A 19,125-nucleotide genomic window follows, 5' to 3' on the forward strand; every position below is an offset into this window, starting at 1 on the left:
AAATAACAGACTAACATGTTCACTTCTCAAATTCCATATTCCACTATACTAACTCAGCAATAATCCTTTATGGGTTCCAGAGTAGCGTGCTACTCGCCAATAAAGCGGTTCAGGGGTAGCAAGTGCTATATAAATACAAACCTCTTTCTCTCTTCTATCACGCCACCTACCCTTCTCTATCCAAATAACTGAATAACATATCCACCACTCAAATTACTTTATATTTCACTATACTAATTTTCAACACTAATTCTTTATAGGTTCCGGAGCAGCGTGCTACTCGCCAGAAAAGCGCTTCCACACTTGTCAAGGTTAACAGGTGCTACATGAAAGCAAACCTTTCTTCCCCTTCTCTACCTCCACTGTCCTTCTCACTCCAAATAACTGACTAATATCCACCACTCAAACTACTTTCATATTTCACCATACTAATTCACCACTAATCCTTTATGGGTTTTCGGAGTAGCGTGCTTCAACACCCCGTCAGGGGTAACAAGCGCTATATAAACACAAACCTTTTTTCCTCTTCTGTCCTTCTGCTATCCTTCCGAATCCAAATAACTGACTAACCTGTCCACCACTTAAAATGTACTTGCATGTTTCACTGTACTAATTCAACACTAATCCTCTATGGGTCCTGGAGTAGCGTGCGACTCGCCAAAAAAGCGCTTCGACGCCTCGTCAGGGGTAGCAAGCGCTATAAAAAGGCAATTACAATACAATATAATTACAATACAATACATGCTATCTGTTATCATCTACTTACTTATTTGGAACTTACCTTGTAATTAGGCTTCAATAAACCATCTATAGAATATACCCATCTGCTAATGGACTTTTGAATTACAACAAATTATTATAGTGTTGTCTTTAGCTATAGAGCCTAAGGTGAAAACAGGACCCTTCGATCGATTGTGAGCACAGGCCACATTTGACGCTTTATCAGTTAGTGTCTCCTGCCAATTATGCTGTAAATACCTTTTGAAGTTTTGTATGTTTATATGAATACTGATGTTACACTCATACAAATAAATGTTCTACTAGGAGGGAAAATTCAAAACAGAATTTCTTTCTAAAAAAGACATGGATATTCTATTGGCCTGTAGTCTGTCAATTCCTTTTTATCTGAGAAAATAAATCTTACATCCACATTGCAGATGTTTCCAATTTTGTATTTTGAATCATACATGTAAAAAGACTGTTCATCTGGTATAAACAAATCCAAAAAGGTACTCCAAGTGATAGCGCAGTAAAGAAATGATTATCCGTGAGCCATGACAACATAGGTGACATAAAAAATCAATATTTACAGAATGTACAAAATATACATGAATCACCCAAACTCCGTGGATTATTTAGCTGAGGAATTAAAACCCAAAGTTTTAAAGCATCAGAGTATCCAACACTCAATGTCAGGGGAGGGCGAAAATCAAGTTGACGTTTCAGCCCCTGAACTGGAAGTATCCTCTGTGTCTTCATCAGGGAAAATCAAAAGGTAGTCACCTATATGGAAAGGTAACAAGGAGTCAGTCCTAGCTCAGTAACGATTTTAACTGAGGAAGTGGTGAAAGTCTAAAATGAGTTCTCACCAAGCCAGAAATAATCAGGCACCAGTTTTCATGAAAGGAATTCCACTCACATTTCTTTCTGTGGGAAATGAGAAAGATTCATGCTCATTAGATAAAGGGAATATAAGTAAAAGGAGGAGTATAGAGTGGAAGAAGCGAAGTAGCATGCACACTGTAGTGTGCATGTTGTAAAAACAGAAAAGGGTTCCAAGGAAGATGTGAGAAGTTGGCCTGGCATATGCTGGTCACTAGTAATAGTGGCCACATTGCACCAGTCCAATTCTACTCTTATGATAGATAGGTTTAAGACAACCTTTTAAAGAAAGCTATCCTAGTGGTAGCTGTGGAGAGCAGCCTTCAGGCTAAGCCTCAGAGGAATATAAAGCAGCTTGTTTTACCTTATAATGTCTTGAATTACCAAATGAAAGGACACCACACAGGTATATATATCAAATATATATGTATTTATTTATAGACACATCTCTTTATGAGATTAGAAGCCAGGAACACATTCAAATATCAACGTTTCACAATAAGTTAAGCACAAATATGGCTGGGGCCCTAGGGGCGTACCAGACCATATACTAAAAAAATGGGTTAGGAAAGTCGACTTGCAAAATGACAAGGCCTAGGGCCTGTAGAATCGCTGGGGCTTCACCACTGCAGTGAAAGCAGGTAAGTAATCGTCCCACGGGAGACGCATGCAGTGTATGAACACAGCCGCGGGTTCCCTATTGACTATAATGGAGCAAGTCACGGTTTGATTTTTAAAGTTTTAGGGTACTTCGAGGAAGTCTACAAGCAAGCCACTTACAAGGTAAGTAATTCGAGGGCCAACACACACTAGGGCACCGGAGTGCCCGGAATTACCTCACCCAGGGAAGCTGGGTGCATTGGTGTCTTTTGGTGTCGGTCGCATCGCTGTTTTCTATGGAGACCAAAGAAGACTTGCTGCTTGCGTCGACTGAAGAAGTGTCCGGTGGAATCCAAGGGTGGATTCGAGATGCAGATGACCTGAAAATTGAAGGGACAGTGTTCAAAGTCACTTGCCGGTGGCCAGGAAAATGGCTGACCACGGATGTCGGGTGATTTCAAGTCGTCGATGGTGTTTTGACTCTTCGCTCACGAGGTCCAGGAGAGATCGACGATGACCAGCAGCTGGGTAAGTCCACTGTGGGGGCGTATCAATTGCCCAACATGCTGGATCCAAAGTGAACGGCTTATCGAGCCACTTATTACCCAGCCCAGACGTGATGAATACTATGGTCTGGCACTTGCTGCAAAAGCCCGGCTGCACTTGCATGCCAAAACAACCAGTTTAAAGCAATAGTAAGTCAACTTTCAGTAATTCAAAAACTATACTTATTAGCATTACAATTAATCAAAGACATAACAGCTTAGAAGGCTGTCAACACATTCGAACCACTGAAATTCACTTAAAAGCTGAAAACACAACAATTTATATAAAAGCAATTTTGTTCTTCAAAGTCAGAAGAAAGTTGCGCTCTGGAATATCTGCTCTACAGTGTCAAGCGCACAAGTTCACTTTTAAACTGTTAACTACAGGTTGCACTGCCAATTCCGGATTTAGAACTAATGGGGTGGAAATAGTGTAGTACCAATCAACTGAAACTGTAATATAGGTTAATAAGGTAAATAACGGGGCATGGCTTGGAGCCACCTGCAATGGCCGCACTCCTGTGAAGCTTCGTAATCACTCAAACGATAGCCCCATAATCCGTATGCTAATCTGGCCTGTATGGGTTGAAAACTTAGAGCACCTAGGTGAGACCCCCGACCTGAAAACGAGTTCATCAGCAAACAGCAGACAACAGTGTGAGAAGCTCCGAGAGCCTGGAAGGGTGAGGCCTAAACAAAGTGCCAGTCAAATCCAGGCAGGCCGTGCCCATCGCGTGGTGAGACGGGGAGCACACAGCAGAGGGAAGCGACAGGCTGAGAAACTGCGGCAGTGGGCCAGCGGTACGGCCCAACACCGGGTAGGTTAAATCCGAGTCGGCGCCTGGTGACGAACACGGGTGCTGGAACATCTGGAAACTCTGGAGGCAGGGAGCGGCAGAAGGGAGGCTGCCGGCCCCGGGCTTGGAGGTGTAAATAGCAGGTGAGCGGACTGCCCCCGAAACAGGCCTGAGAGAGCAAGCCGGTGGCTGGCCGGTAACGAGTTCAGGCACCAGAATTGGGGAGGCCCCCCCTGAAGTAAGGGTGAACTGCGGCGACAAGGCGCACAGCCAGAGGAAGGTCCCCCACTGGGAGTAATATGCCGGGAGAGTAGTGGAGACAAGCAAGCTTGGATCCTGGATCGGGGAGTATTGCATTGCATTGCATAGGTGAGAGGTCTACTCCCTGAGGCCACTTGTAGTCAGTAGACCGACGGGAAAAGTGGGAAATCGCCTCCTTTCATAGCGGGGGCACGGAGGGACGGGAGCCTACAGAGCCCGGCTGCGATGGGGGACCATAGAATAGCACGGGACTAGTGGAAATCGGCCTGTCAACAGAGGAGCCAGGAGCTGCCTAGGAGGGGCAAGTTGGGCCGTTAATCCAAAGAAAGCGATGTTGTCTGGGGGGCAGTAGAGAGTGCTGACATCGAAGAGCTACCCAAATAGAGAGTCGCATGGTAGACCTGGGAAAGCGGTGAAGTCAGGGGGTCAAATTACACAGCAGGACTGCCCAAAACACAGTTACAGGTGAAATATGGCCAAGTGGAGCAATACAGGAAAGGAAAGTAACCTCTCTGCAGGTGAGGAGGAGTGGATTGGCTGTAGATATCGGACCCAGGGGCCAGATTTATAGTGCAGAGAGAGGATCAAGAAGGGCCTAAACTGACAGTGAAGTTAGCAGAACACGATCTAGACGCGGCGAAGGGTACCACACAGCACACCAGAGACAAGAATGGTGAAGCCTAAAACAGTGCACACAACTATAGCAAACAAAATGGACAAGTACGCAATTTCAAAGCAGCCGGAAGAAGGTCAAAGTGAACGCACGGCAGTAACAGGGGCTGATAAACCCTCGCTGACCGTCATTATGTCAGCCATAACGGATCTCAAAAATACGCTTGAACTCAAAATTGATACAGTAACGGTGAAAGTAAATCTGTTGAGAGCGTAAAACCACGGAAAAAGTAACAATTGCAGAAGGCAACATATTGCAACTACAAACAAACACTAAAGATATGAAAAACCAAATTAAAAAGTTACAGCAAGAACAAGGGAAAATGGTAGCAAGGCTCAAAGACCAGGAAGGGCGCACCAGGCGGAACAACATACAGGTAGTGGGCGTCCCCGAAGGAACGGAGGGGCCCATGGTGGATCTCTTTTTGGAGGACCGCATCCTAAACCATCTACGCCCAGTAAGACTTTCAAAATACTTCACAATTGAACGGGTGCACAGAGCCCCATTTCCAAAACCAAGACCCGGGGCGCCACCATGAACAATTATTGCAAGGATTCTCAATTACAGGGATACAATCTTACAAGATGCAAGGCCGCATGGAGATCTGGTACGCGATAATGCAACAATAAGGTTTTTCCCAGACTTTACATTGCAAGTACAGAAACTGTGCCAAAGCTTTGAAACGGTAAAGCGGAAACTAAGGAACAAAGACATAAAATATATTATGCTGTACCCTGCCATATTGAGAGTGGTGGCAGACGGGAAGTCTTGGCTCTTCGTCTCTCCAGCAGAGGCGTGGGAGTGGTTGGAGGGGTGGAGAGTGGTAAAGCAGAAGCCGCCAAGGGTCGGAGAGCGGCACGAGCCTCTGGCCCAGAGGAGAGTGTTAGAGAAGAAAAACCTGGGTCTGATCAGATACAGGATAAATGAGTTCAGGGTAGAGAGGAGGACAAACTGGACACAGTATGGTCAGAATTAGCAATTTCAATTCCACATGGTTGATTTGGAAGGAGTGGAAAGAGGTGGGGGGGAACAACAGGTGGGGAGGAGACACAGCGGGTAAGAAGGGGAGAACAAGACAAACCCTGTGCGGGGACAGGTCAGTACCGCACAAACATGGGGGGCTAGACAACGAGGAACAGAGCCAACAGGCGGTTCTAGCCTACCCCGGCATGGAGCAAGTTATTATGGGGCGCCAGGCTCTCTGCAAGTTGGGGTGGCGGGTAGTTTTAGGCCTGTCACGCAGGGTGGAGGGGCGATGGGGGCGTATAAGGGCTCAAGTTGGGAGGGCTGTTCTTAATGTTGTTGTATTGTATGTAAACTCACACACTGGGGGGCAACCCACTAACCATGCATCCAGGTTGGCTATAGTAATAAAGGGCACCAATGCATGGACCGAGGGAGCTAATGAAGCGAGGAAGGGACTAGGCCGCTCAGCGCTACCAAGGAAATTGGTCAGAAATGGCGTTAAAAGTTATAACATGGAACGTTAAAGGCCTGGGCAGCAAGATAAAGCGCACATTGGTTCTGCAATACCTGAGACGTCAATCCCCGGACATGGTATTACTCCAAGAAACACATCAGAAGAGGAGCTATTGCAAAGCACTGGATCGGTGGGGTTATAAACTTATGGCACATGCAGGCTTTACTTCAGTTTCACGGGGAGTAGGAATATTAATAAAAGTGTCAATTCCCTTTGTCCCGGGTAAGAGCTGGGGTGATAGTGCGGGAAGATTTGCCACCATTACGGGTACATGGGAGGGTAACGAATAGTTTCTTACTTGTCGGTGTAGTTTTGCAGCTTGAAGATCTTTCTGGATTCACTATGCTGTGCATTATTCCGCGATCTGGTGGTTGGGTCCGGATTCGTAGTCTTTCTTTTGTTTTTTGTTGTTGTTTTTTTTGTAGCCCAGGTGGGCGTCGACGTCCCACCATTTGGTGCACCTCTTGTGACGTCGTCGTGCTTCCTGCGGAAGTCCCACCTTTGGGGCGCCATCTTCGGGTTCTTTTTTCCTATTCTTTGTTTTTTTTTTTTTTTAACCCTAGGCGTTCTCTTAATTTTCCTTTTCCAATTTCTTTTAGTATTCCAATCATTCTGTTCTTCCATGTCCTTCCACCTCTTCCTCCATCCTCATCTCCCTGGCGGAGGTGGGTGGGTTCGCTAGTGAATCCAAAAAGATCTTCAAGCTGCAAAACTACACCGACAGGTAAGAAACTATTCGTTTTGCAGCGTGAATCTTTCTGGATTCACTATGCTGTGCATAGACTTTGTAGCGGTTTGTTATCTTTGTGGCGGCTGGGTGGTAGATGAGTGTTGGCTGTTGAATATGTGTTGAAGCACCTTCTGTCCTACTTGTGCTTCCTAGTTCATCTGAACGTCCACGCAATAGTGCTTAGTGAACGTGTGTACTGAAGCCCATGTTGCCGTCAGGCATATGTCCTGAATGGGCGTATTTGCCAGAAAGGCAATAGTTGCTCCCTTCTTCCTTGTGGAGTGGGCTCGCGGCCCCTCCGATAGCTCCTGCCCTGCTTGTTTGTGGCAGAATTGTATTGTCAGTGCAATCCATCGTGCAATGGTGGCTTTTGTCACGGGTCTACCCAGGAAACTCGTTGCAAAGGAGACAAAGAGCTGCTTGGTCTTCCTGTGCTCTTTGGTCCTCTCAATGTAGTGCATCACTGCCCTTCTAGCATCCAGAGTGTGCAGTGCCCTTTCTGCGCTTGTCGTGGGGTTTTGAAAGAAACTTGGTATCTGAATTGTCTGGTTCCTATGGAACGCCGACACACCTTAGGCATGAAGTGTGTGTCCGTTCTTAGAACCACCCTATCCTTGTGTATCTGGATGTATGGCTCTTGCAGTGTCAGTGCTTGCAGCTCGCTCACTCTGCGCAGCGAGGTTATCGCTACCAGGAAGGCTGTTTCATTGTCAGCATTTGCAGCGTGGCCTTGTGGATGGGCTCAAACGGCTCCTTCATAAGCTCGGTTAGGACCACGTTGCGGTTCCATGCCGGCGGCGGCATCCTCTTTGGAGGCGCAATTCTTTTCGCCCCTTCCAGGAATCTCTTTACTACCTGTGACGTAAAGAGACTTCCTCCTCTCTCCCCTCGTGTGTAAGCCACGATTGCCGCCAGGTGTACCCTTAGGGAGGATGAGCATAGATTACTTTTTAGCAGGTGTGTGAGATATCTAAGCACCGTTGACTCTGTTGTCATTTTATTCAGTAGTTTATTTCTGCTGCACCATATTGTGAACCTTTTCCATTTCTCCCCATAGCATTTTCGTGTTGTAGGTCTCCTCGCCTCCCGCAGCACTTGCATAGTGCTTTGAGGTAGGTTTAGGTGCGCAAACTCTAAGTCTTCAGGAGCCATGCCGCCAGGCTGAGGCTCTCTGGTTCTGGGTGCAGGACCTCTCCGTTCTGCATGGAGAGCAGGTCCTTTCTTCTTGTGAATTTGTGAGGGGTGCCTTGTGCCATTTCCACTATTTGAGAGAACCAAGTTTGCCTTGCCCACTGTGGTGCCACTAGGATCAGTGTCATGTTGCTGGTCCTGCACTTGTCGAGCACCCTGTGTAACAGTGGTATCGGTGGAAAAGCGTAGGCAAATGTCTTTGACCAGCTTATCCATAGGGCATTCCCTTGTGATTGCCGTTCTGGTTGTCTGGATGCGAAGTTTTGTCATTTTGCATTCAGGCGTGTTGCAAACAGGTCTATTGTCGGTGTTCCCCACCTTTGGAATAGCCTCTGTGTTTCCTGCCCATTGAGCTCCCACTCGTGGGATGCCGATGTCTGTCTGCTGAGCCAGTCTGCCTCCACATTGTCCTTCCCTGGTAGGTGTATGGCCAGCAGGTCTATCTTGAGTGGGATGGCCCATCTCCAAATCTCCTGTGCCAGAGTAGAAAGGGGGAACGATTGTGTTCCTCCCTGCTTGTTGATATCGAACATGGTAGTGGTATTGTCCGTCTGTATCAACACTTTCTGGTTGTATAGCTGTTTCTGGAAGGCCTTCAGGGCTAGCAGGACAGTCTTCAATTCCAGGTAATTGATGTGTCTGACCGCATCTGTCGGAGTCCACAGGCCCCTCACCCTGAGTTTGTTCATGTGTACTCCCCATCCTATTTGTGATGCGTCCGTGGTAATGGTCACAGTTGGGTTTGGTGGTTTCAGGGTCTTTCCTGATGTTAAGTTCTCCCTGTTCCACCATGTTATCTCCTCTTGCACTGCGTGCGTAACAACCACTAGATCCTCCCAACTCCCGCTTGCTTGTGACCATTGCTGTTCTTGGAATGGTCTCATGTGAAGCCGTACATTGGGGACTAGGTGGATGCATGACGCTATCATCCCCATGATCTTGCTCACTGTTCTCACTGTCAGAACTCGCCCCTTCTGGTAGAGACGCGTCTTGTTCAGCAGGGCTATTGTTCTTCTGTCGCTGGGCATCACCGTTCCGTCTATGGTGTTGATCTTCGCCTCCAGGAAGATATTCACCTGCTCTGGTTCTATCGATGACTTCCCCCAGTGTATCGAGAACCCCAGGTTTGTTAGTGTCCTTGTCACCTGTTCTGCGTGCTCCTCGCACTTTTCACGAGTGCTTGCTTTGACTAGCCAGTCGTCTAGGTAAGGGTACACATGAATCCCTTCCCTTGGTAGGTACGCTGCTACTGCTGCAAGGCATTTTGTGAAAACCCTTGGGGCTGACTTTAGGCCGAATGCAAGGGTTGTAAACTGGTAATGATCCGGTTGATGTTGAACCTTAACAGGTTTTTGTGCCGCCTGTTCATTGGGATGTGCAGGTATGCGTCCTTGAGATCCACGGTGGACATGAAGTCTCCGCCTCGCATTTGGGGTAGCACTTCTTGTAGTGATGTCATCTTGAATGTTTGCGTCTTTATGAATTTGTTTAGGAACCTTAGGTCCAGGATGGGTCTTAGTGTTTCGTCCACCTTTGGTACAAGGAAGTAGTTTGAGTACACTCCCTTGTTCCTTTCTCTGCATGGCACTGGTTCTATGGCTTTCTTTTTTAGCAATTGAAGTGTCTCCTCCCTGAGTTGTGCGAGCTCTTGGCCCGAGCGTTGTCTTCTCTTTGGTTTCTTGTTTGGAGGCCTTCTCTCTAACTCTATGCAGTATCCGTGCTGTATGACGTTGAGAACCCATTTGTCTGAGGTTATTTTTTGCCATTGTTGTAGGTAGAGGCCCAGTCTTCCGCCCACCGGTGTTGCATGCTCGTAGGCGCTTGTTTTGTGTAACCCCCTTGGTGTTTTTACACTGCGCTTCACCCTTCGGGGTATGCTGTGGGTGAGCGTCCTCTTGCGTGTGTAGTCACTTAGATGAGGGTTGATCTCCCCCTCTCCTCCTTTGGCTACGTCCGTTTCCTCTCCCTCGAAAGGACTGGCCTCGAGGCTGGTACTGCCAATTCTGCTTCTGCTGTCCCTGCTGGCTGTGACTGTCACCCTGCTGCCCGTGTTGGAATGCCTGGTGCGATGCACCCTGCTGGCTTCCTCCCCTTCCGAAGGGTCTCCGATTTGGGGTGCCTCTTCGCATCCCTCTGAATTGCAGGGCCCCCATGGATCTTGCCGTCTCATTTTCCTTTTTCAGTTGGGTGAGCTTCTCGTCCACAGTTTCCCTGAACAGCGTTTCACCGTTGAAAGGGGTGTTCAGTATGTTATTCTGGACTTCCTGCTTGAATCCAGAAATTCTGAGCCAAGCCTGTCTCCTTTCAGTGATCCCTATGGCCATTAGTCTGCTCGAAGTTTCCGCCCCGTCCAATGCAGTCTTGATGCATGAGTTGGCGATATTCTTCCCTTCCTCCACTAGATGGGAAGCTCTTTGACGGTACTCTTCTGGGAGATGCTTGACTAGTTCCCCCATTTCATCCCAGTGCTGGTACTGGTGTCTGTTCAGTAGCGCGTTTGAGTTTGCCATGCGCAAGTGCATTGCGGCGTTTCTTTCTACCTTCCTTCCAGTGAGGTCCATCCTTCTGCTCTCCTTATCAGGAGGTGGCCCCGATGTCACCGGCACATTGGCTCTTTTCCTGGCCGTGGAAGCAATGATGGAATCTGCAGTAACCGATCCCTTGATGTAAGGAGGGTCCTGCGAGGAGTGCTTGTACTTCTTTTCCGTTCTGGGTGTGATGGACCGACATGTTCCAGGGTCCTTAAACGCCTCCTTCCCTTGGTTCATCACGCTTTGGAGCATGGGGAGGAACTGGCTCCTTGTCTGTATGGGAAGCAGAGTTTTGAGTAGGAAGTCTGCTTTCGGCTTCTCCTCGTCCAATTTCACGCCAAAGGCTGCTGCAGCACTCTTGACGACCATGTTGTACGCCCCGATGTCGTCAGGCGGCGAAGGCCTCGAAGGATACGAGTCCACGGGCTCTTCGGGGTTTTCGGTGTTGATGTCCTGCCATTCCAGCTCCTGGCTCGTCGACGGCGCCGAGCCGTAGAACGACTGCTGATCCTCTTCATCACCTTCTCCCTCATAGTAGGTTCCTTCTTCCTCCTCTTCAGGACCCCTTGACTGCTCTTGGCGTCGAAATCACCTTCTTCCTCGATCTCCACGACCTCCGTCGACGGGACCGTTGGGATTCTGAATTGTTTCATTTTTTCATCGAACTCCTTCTTCCTCTGAAGGATGCTCTCCATCTCCGCCTCGAGCCTTCTCTTTTTCTTTTCCATGCTTGAGATGTGCTCGGCGTCGACCGCAGGTCTCTTCGACGGAGCTTGCGTCGACGCGGCCTTGTCTTTCGTCGCCGAACGTCCCACCTCGTGGGTCTGTTTCGACGAACCCTGCCTCTCGGCGGTCTTCGGCCCCTGGGAGTCCTTGTCGAAGGATCCGCTCGGCCTTTTGTCCTTTGAAGCACTGGCGGACTTCGAAATTTTCGGCGCCGGTGTTTCCTTCGAGGACTTTGACTCATTTTTTCGAGAGTCACCATCCGATTTTCGGGGCCCTTTCGGTGGTTTTGAACTCGACGTGTCTCTTACCTCGTCAGGCATTTTCTTATCGGTCTCTGCGACCGTGAAGACATCAGGTCCCTCGGCGATGTTGTCTTCATAGTCGGTGGAGAGGCCCAGATCGTACAGCGACGGGGCCTTACCCTTGCCTTCCATGCTGAAGTTGGCTCTCCTCTGACGTTCTCTCACCCGGAGAGTCTTCGGCGCGAAGGCGGAGCAGGCGTTGCAGTCCTTGCTCTCGTGGTCGAACGGCAGGCAAAGGTTGCAGACCGGATGTTGGTCCTTCTGTGCGTACTTGTGGTGGCAGTTAGGGCAGAACTTAAATGGTGTCTTGTCCATTGCGCTCACAGCCTCTGAGTGCGCATTTTCCTATGTGCGTCGAAGAGTTTCGAGGATCCCCTCCTTCTTTGTCGTCCCGGCTGTAAAACCTTTCTCTCTGTAGTCTTCTAAAAGTTCTCCTTCGATGAAACTCGCGTATTTTCCTTCTTCCTTCGTCTAAAACTCTGGAGCTTCTCGATGACGATCCAGACCCAACGGCGGAAAAAAGAATCTGAAGATGGCGCCCCAAAGGTGGGACTTCCGCAGGAAGCACGACGACGTCACGAGAGGTGCACCAAATGGTGGGACGTCGACGCCCACCTGGGCTACAAAAAAAAACACAAAAAAAAAAAGAAAGACTATGAATCTGGACCCAACCACCAGATCGCGGAATAATGCACAGCATAGTGAATCCAAAAAGATTCACGCTGCAAAAATCAATAAATCTGTGTTCTGTCTATGTGCCTCCCAGATTGCATGCGGAATCTCTTCCAGCTCTGGGTAAGATGCTGCTGGAACTTCTCCCGGGTACGTTGATGATGGGAGGAGATATAAATGCTGTTATGGACCCTCAGATAGACATTTGTGGCAAGCGCCGGGGGTAAGAAAACACCAGAGCATAACAGCAATGGGAAAGATCGACTTATGGTTGGCGCATAACCCAGCAACCCGACAGTACACGCACACCTCAGGCAAACACAATAGCTACTCCAGAATAGACTATCTGTTCTTATTGGAAAGTCAAGTGGGGCAATTTATGGATATGACACAATTAGTGCAAGGGATCTCAGATCATTCCCCATTGGCAGTTAACTTGCAGAGACCAGTCAAACAAAACGTACTACCGCCACGTGTTGAGCCATGGCACTTCAGAAACAAAGAATTTGCAGCAAAAGTACAGTTCGTACGGAGCAGTACTTCCAAGAAAATGAAGGGTTGGTAGAGATGGTATCCACCCTATGGTAGGCATACAAAACGGTGATTAAGGGATATATTCAAGCTCAAATAGGCATACTTAACAAAGAACATAATAGAGTGTAGAGAGGTGCTAGAGCTCGAAAAAGAGGTGGAACAGTTGGAACGGGAGACTTGGGATGGTGGGGACCTAGAGGAGTCCAAAAACTACCGTACAAGGAATAAGCAAAAAGGACTGACAACCTTGAAGGAGCAATGGGCAAAGACGCATGTACTGCCACCCAGAGGAAGATATAGGATATGGGCGACAAAGCAAATAAAATGATTGCGTGGCTAGAAAAAAGAGACAGGGAAAGAAGTTGGGTCCTAGAGATAACCGCACCGGGGGGACACCACACAGAATGGGAGAGGAGATAGCAGAGACATTTGCGCAATATTACGAGGTGCTGTATACCTCCATCATGGAGCGCAAAGCTGCAGATTGTGCTGATTTATTATGAGAGATTGATCTTCAAGCCCTGGGAAGGGGGCACTGGGGGAGGGGGATAGAGAATCATTTGATCAGGACTTTACGGTGGAGGAGATTGCTGGCGCACTCATGACCTCCAGTCAGGGACGGCAGCAGGACCTAATGGTTTGCCAGTGGAAATGTATACAAGTGTTAGAAGTAAAATTGCATCACACTTGCTCAGTGCTTAATTTGTAAAGAAATAGGTGCTGAAGCCCTCGTGATGAGGCCACCACAGTTTGCACCACACACTGCCACTGCCAGCGCTGCCAGTGTCAGAGCTTACATAACTACTAGCCATCACACTGCTTCAAGTGTGACAATTCAGGCTGGTCGAGCCCCCCAAGCTTTAATAATTGTTTGTGTGACAGTTATTAGTTCTTTTAAACATCTATTGATTTATTAAACAACTATTTTTCAGCTCATCTTTAAATGAGCAGCTGTCCTAAGTGCCAGTGCTTGCAATTTAGAGCCGGTGCCGAGCACCGGAAAGCACTTGCTCAAATTAAGCACTGCACTTGCTAAATATGTATCAGTAATCCCAGGATAGAGGGGAATTTCCCCTGGACATTCGAACGGCAACGATCGTGGTAATACCCAAGAAAGGTAAACCAGGTGACGAGTGTGGTTCCTACAGACCGATATCACTATTAAATGTAGAGGCAAAAGTACTTGCCAGGGCCCATTGGTCCAGTCTGGATTTATACCACCCACACAGGACAATGAGACTCAACCTGAAAAGATTGTATGGGATGCTACACTGGTCCAAAACCGACTGCGCTGAAGATGCGGTGCTGCTTTCCCTGGATGCGCAAATGGCATTCGATAGTATTGAGTGGCAATATATGTTTGAAACATGATCCAGACTGGGCTTCGGACCTGAGTTCTGTTCATGGGTAAGGCTTCTTTACCAAGACCCAAAGGCTAGAGTAAAATAGAATGGAGCGGTATCGCGATCGTTCCCATTCAGGAAAGGTACAAGACAGGATTCCCCGCTCTCGCCCATGTTATTTGCACTGGCATTGGAACCACTGGCGGCCTGGGTTCGAAATGATCCAATAATAAGAGACAGGCATAGAGACAGGTGGTGCCTGGGAAGATAGAATATCCCTCTATGCAGACGATGTGCTCCTGCACCTGGTGAAGCCCCTCAGATCAGTGCACTGGGTGCTGCACATTTTTCAACTGTTCGGCAGCTACTCGGGGTATAGGATAAACTGGGGTAAATCCCTGATTTTTCCCTTGAAGGGAGAAATCCTGTGGAGATTGACTGAAACAACTCCATTAGTAGTTAAGTGCACGTTAACCTATCTAGGTATAAACGTATCGGTGAAAGAGGAAGACTTCCTGGTGGATAATCTGTATCCGCAAATACAGAGATTACAAAACTATGTTGAATGCTGGAGGAAATTGCTGATCTCATTGATGGGGAGGGCAGTGATGTTTAAGATGATGTCTTTACCTGATATGTGTCATGCAAAACACACCATACAAATACCGAAGAAGGTGTTCCGAGAAATAGATGGAGAGATTCGTAAACTCTTATGGGATGGAGGCTCTGCCAGAATACAGCTATGTAAGCTGCAGAGAGGGGTGTATGAAGGAGGACTGGCTGTCCTGGACATCCAAAAGTACTATTGGGCATCCCAGTTAACTGTGGTGAATAACTAGGCTTCCTCGGACTGGAACGTCCGGCGTTCAGGAGCGATCACTGGGCCATGGGAAAGAGGGGATACATAGCGGCCAAGGAAAGAGCACCACCACCCCATATTCAAACAGTTGTGCGCACGTGGTGTGCGGTGGTCAAATACCTAGGAAGGAAGGGGATGCTGACAGAGGACTCCCCTGTGGGACAGTAAGCAGCTTCGAGAGGTGGGGAACCTGAATGGGTTTTAAAAATGCGAGATATTAGAAATTGAAAACCTGGGAGACATCTGGAAGGGAAGCACAATGATACCATTAGAGAATCTTCAAGCTGACTTTGAGTTGGCAGACACAGAAAGGTACAGATATCTGAAGCTGAGTCACGCTCTGCGTAATTATGTCAAGGATGGGGATACACTGGTGGAGTACTCTCCATTGGAAGACAGACTACTCATTGATCCTATGACAACTAAAGACATATAGGAAAATTCTCTATAATTCTCCCAACCCAGTTGATCCCCTGAGGGGAGCATAGGAATTAGATTTGGGACTCCTAGAGAACGAGGACTGGGAGGAGGCGTTGCAGAGTCCACGTAAGGTATCGGTAAGGGCAAGGTTTCATCTCGTCCAGCTGAGAATCCTCCATAAATCATATGCTTCCAGGACACAGTTACGCCGATGGGGCCAGGGAGTGTCTCAACATTGTGCAAAGTGATGTGGGGAAGTGGGCTCCTTCTTCCATATTCTCTGGGAGTGCAAGTATATTCAGAAATACTGGACGGAAGTGACAGATATAATGGCGGAAGTAACGGAAGAAGAGATTCCACTAGAACCAAGATGGCTACTATTATGTGTAACAGGTAAGATAAAGTGGGCCAAATATGTTATGGTTTGGCTGAAAATAGCCGCAATTATAGCGAAACGAAACATAGCCAGGGGTTGGGGGACAGTTAGGACACTGGATCCTCAGGACTGGGAAGACGATCTAGATTGGTCCTCCGGGGCCAAGAAGGTGACATATACAGCAAAAGGTTGCCCTAGCAAATGGGATAAAATCTGGAGGAGATGGAAGACATATACAGGAATTTAATAAAGCGTATCAGGCCCAAGGGAGGATAAACAAGACGTTGATAATATCAGAAAGAGAGGAGGGCGAGCCCTCAGGGATGATATGGTGATATTGGAAGATGGGTTGCAAATTATAAAAATATGTAATTGATGTAGTAAATGAAAGTGTTCATGTTATTGTATTGTCTGGGTGAAGAAGTTGTACTGAGCGCATTCAAATAAAAAAAAATTAAAAATTAAGGAAAATCACTAAGGATTAGAGTTCCTACCTGTAACATTGTAATATGTCAAAACAGATACAGACAGGCAACCAACAGTGGCTCGTATATGTTCTCGATGAGGGAAGTGCAGAACAGGAATGCTGAACATGGTGGCAATGTGAGCTGACTAAAGGTGCTGTGGTAAAGGAAGCCAACCTAATAATCTAACCTTTACTGCCGACTGTAAGGGGTGTGTCTATCCTAGTAAACATCTTCAGTCTGGCAGCTAAAGTGTTATTTAACTGCAGCAGTGAGCAATAACCCACATGACATGCAGTTGTAATATGGCAGACTTTCGCTGAATGGGAAGAGTTATGCCCGTGAAGTCTGCTTCTCTGTCCACCAGTAACCCCGCCATTTCAAGTGCTGCAGAGCGGTGTTGTGGACCGCTGACCAGCTGCTGGAGGGGAGGTGGGCGGGTCTGAGCCATGTCTGAGCCCGGGTCAGCGGCTGATCACCGTGGCGTCTGTGGCTGTAGAGGTGATCCCGGGAGAGATTGAGTCCAGCCGATGACAAAGATGCAGACTCCTTAATCCGGTAACAGAGGTGGGAGGAGCATAAAATAGGCAGCCTGTTTTTCATAGTAGGAGGGAGACATCCTAGGGGTGAATGCAGATTTGAAGCTGCAAGCAAAAGATAAAGCGCAGCGCTCATGAAATGGGTGCCTAGCTGAAAGTTAAAGTTGAGAGTTATTACAAAAAAGGAGGTGGGCGAGCTGCACTGTGTAGAAGAAAAGAAAGGCGTGGCTGCCATACTTTGAAATAAAGTACAGCTGAAGTAATCTCTCTTTCTCTCGTATGCTGTGGGAAGCCCCTGCTTGGAAGCATGCTATTTTTATAAATGACTGGTGTGTTGTAACCTAAAGCAGGTGCGTGCTGAAACAAAGCGCGGCGCCCATGTACATAAAATGTATGTGAGTCGCTGCGAGTTAAGTGTGTGCCATGGTAATAAATTAGTAGTCCCCAAAGAAATACATTAAGACCTACAGTGTAAGGAAACTGTAGTTGGCTTGTGCTCCTGGCCTAAAAACGGAAGTGTTATATCGGGAGCACCAACCAATAAGGAGTCAAGAAATAAGAGCGATGGAGGAGTAAACCAATGGCAAGCAGCAGGTGGGATTACACTCCATAGAGTGATTACACCAGGTCTTGCAGACAGCACCTGCACGCTGATGCTTGCCCTAAAAATGCTAGCTGGCTTCCGGGAACCTGAAGTCCCATAACTCAGTTAACCACCTCCCAGACGGCATGTCAATCGAGAATCCAGGGTTACTCGTGAATTACACGAGAAATGCCCACTACTTTAATTGTAGCCCAGGGTCCACTTACCTTATCAGTGGGCATAGCGTGTCTCGTCTGCGTCTATGCTCAAGAACAAAACGGGAAGCACTGGCCCAGTAGTGGCATGATTTAAAATGTTGAATGGAAATGCGCGTATGAAAGCACCTTGTGACCCCAACTCAGGATAGTGCGGCGAAAAACACTACAGTGTGCGCGTGTCCAAGGCACAGAATAGGGGACCATGCTGCGCATGCACGTGTGCGTGAGGACTGCAGGAAAGTGTTAGTATAAAGGAGCATGCAGGACCCGGGGGTTCCTCACGCTCATAAGTTATAAAAGTAAAAACGAGAGAGAGGAGAAAAAACTGGCTAAAAGAGAAGATGGAAAGGACACAGGTAGGGTAAGAGTACCTCGAACAGTATTGAATAATACAGTGTGAAACCAGTGGTGGGGAATATCTCCATAGGGAAGTTCTAACAAAAACCCAAGTTAGTCCCTCAATGTGTCCATAGTATCAACTCGTTATAGATGTTTAGCTAACACCATTCATCTTGACTGGTGAGGCCATTCTCCATTGATACAACGCCATTCCAATTCCAGTAGTCTGGCGATGGGCTTGTCTCTTCCTCTCGGGTCAGGTTATAGGACCTCAGTTACTTGCCACTGGATTTGATTCTCTGTGTGTCCCAAACTGTGTAGTGTTTCACCAAAGGTGCACCTGCAGTCCTGCAATGGATCTGACTCTTATGCTGCGGGGTTCCTGATTTAACCTTTTGGGTGGTCTGTCCTACATAGATTATCTCACAGGGGCACCAAATTGCGTACACAACATTTTAGGAGTTGCAATTGGAAAAAGATCCTAGGGTTTATGATACGTTCCCATTAACAAAAATTCAGTTTTCATTGCACATTTTACATGCTGTAAATTGCCCACATTTGAAATGGCCCACACCGGTGGTAAACCCCACTGAGAATAAGTGGTAGGGACTCTAGTTTTGGGTCGTGCTGCTCTGATCAGTTTTTCTATCACATTCAGAACTCTTTTACAGTTACAGGTGAAAAATTGGCACAAATGGCTGTTATTTCAATATTTATTTATTTCAACTGTTAGTTCCTATAGAATTTTTTGGAAGCATAGACACAAATGACTCCTTGATGAATTTAGAATTGTGTCTACTTTTTAGAAATGTATAGTACTCCGGGATTCATTATTGCTTTCACACCCATTTCAACCACAAACTGGAAGGAGGTTGAAAGCACAAAAAATAGGAACATTAGGCTATGTCCCAGTAAAATGCCAAAACAGTGCAGTAAAAATTTTGGTTTTCTGACAAAAGTCGGTCTGTTCCTGAAAGCAGGGAAGATGGAGATTTTAGCACCACAAACCCTATGTTGATACCTTTTTCCTGAAAAAACCCAGACACTTTCTTCTGCAGCACTTTTGCCAAATTTTCCCCCAAAAAAGAATTTGCTGTATTTTAGCCAATATCTCGGTCCTCTCCAGGGGAATCCACACACCCCGAGTACCTTTAGAATCCTCAAGATGTTGAAAGAAAGACAAGCAAATTTGGTGTGGATTCCTTATTTGGACAAAATGTTACAGGTGCCCCACGGGGGGAGGGGGGGAGGTGGGGGCACGGAAGGCCTAGCAGGGAAGGTGTTAGAGGTAAGTCATATCCGAATCTGCATGTACAAACATACTGCAACTTATCCTTCAC

General features: G+C 47.3%; 1 protein-coding gene across 10 annotated transcripts in view; it reads right to left on the reverse strand.

Annotated features, from left to right (window-relative positions):
* HYKK (hydroxylysine kinase) overlaps nt 1–19,125 on the reverse strand; it is a 326,821-nt gene that overhangs the window by 23,523 nt on the left and 284,173 nt on the right. The window lies entirely within an intron of this gene.

Source organism: Triturus cristatus, chromosome 3_1 (assembly GCF_964204655.1).
Source record: "Triturus cristatus chromosome 3_1, aTriCri1.1, whole genome shotgun sequence".
In the NCBI taxonomy this organism is placed as follows: domain Eukaryota; kingdom Metazoa; phylum Chordata; class Amphibia; order Caudata; family Salamandridae; genus Triturus; species Triturus cristatus.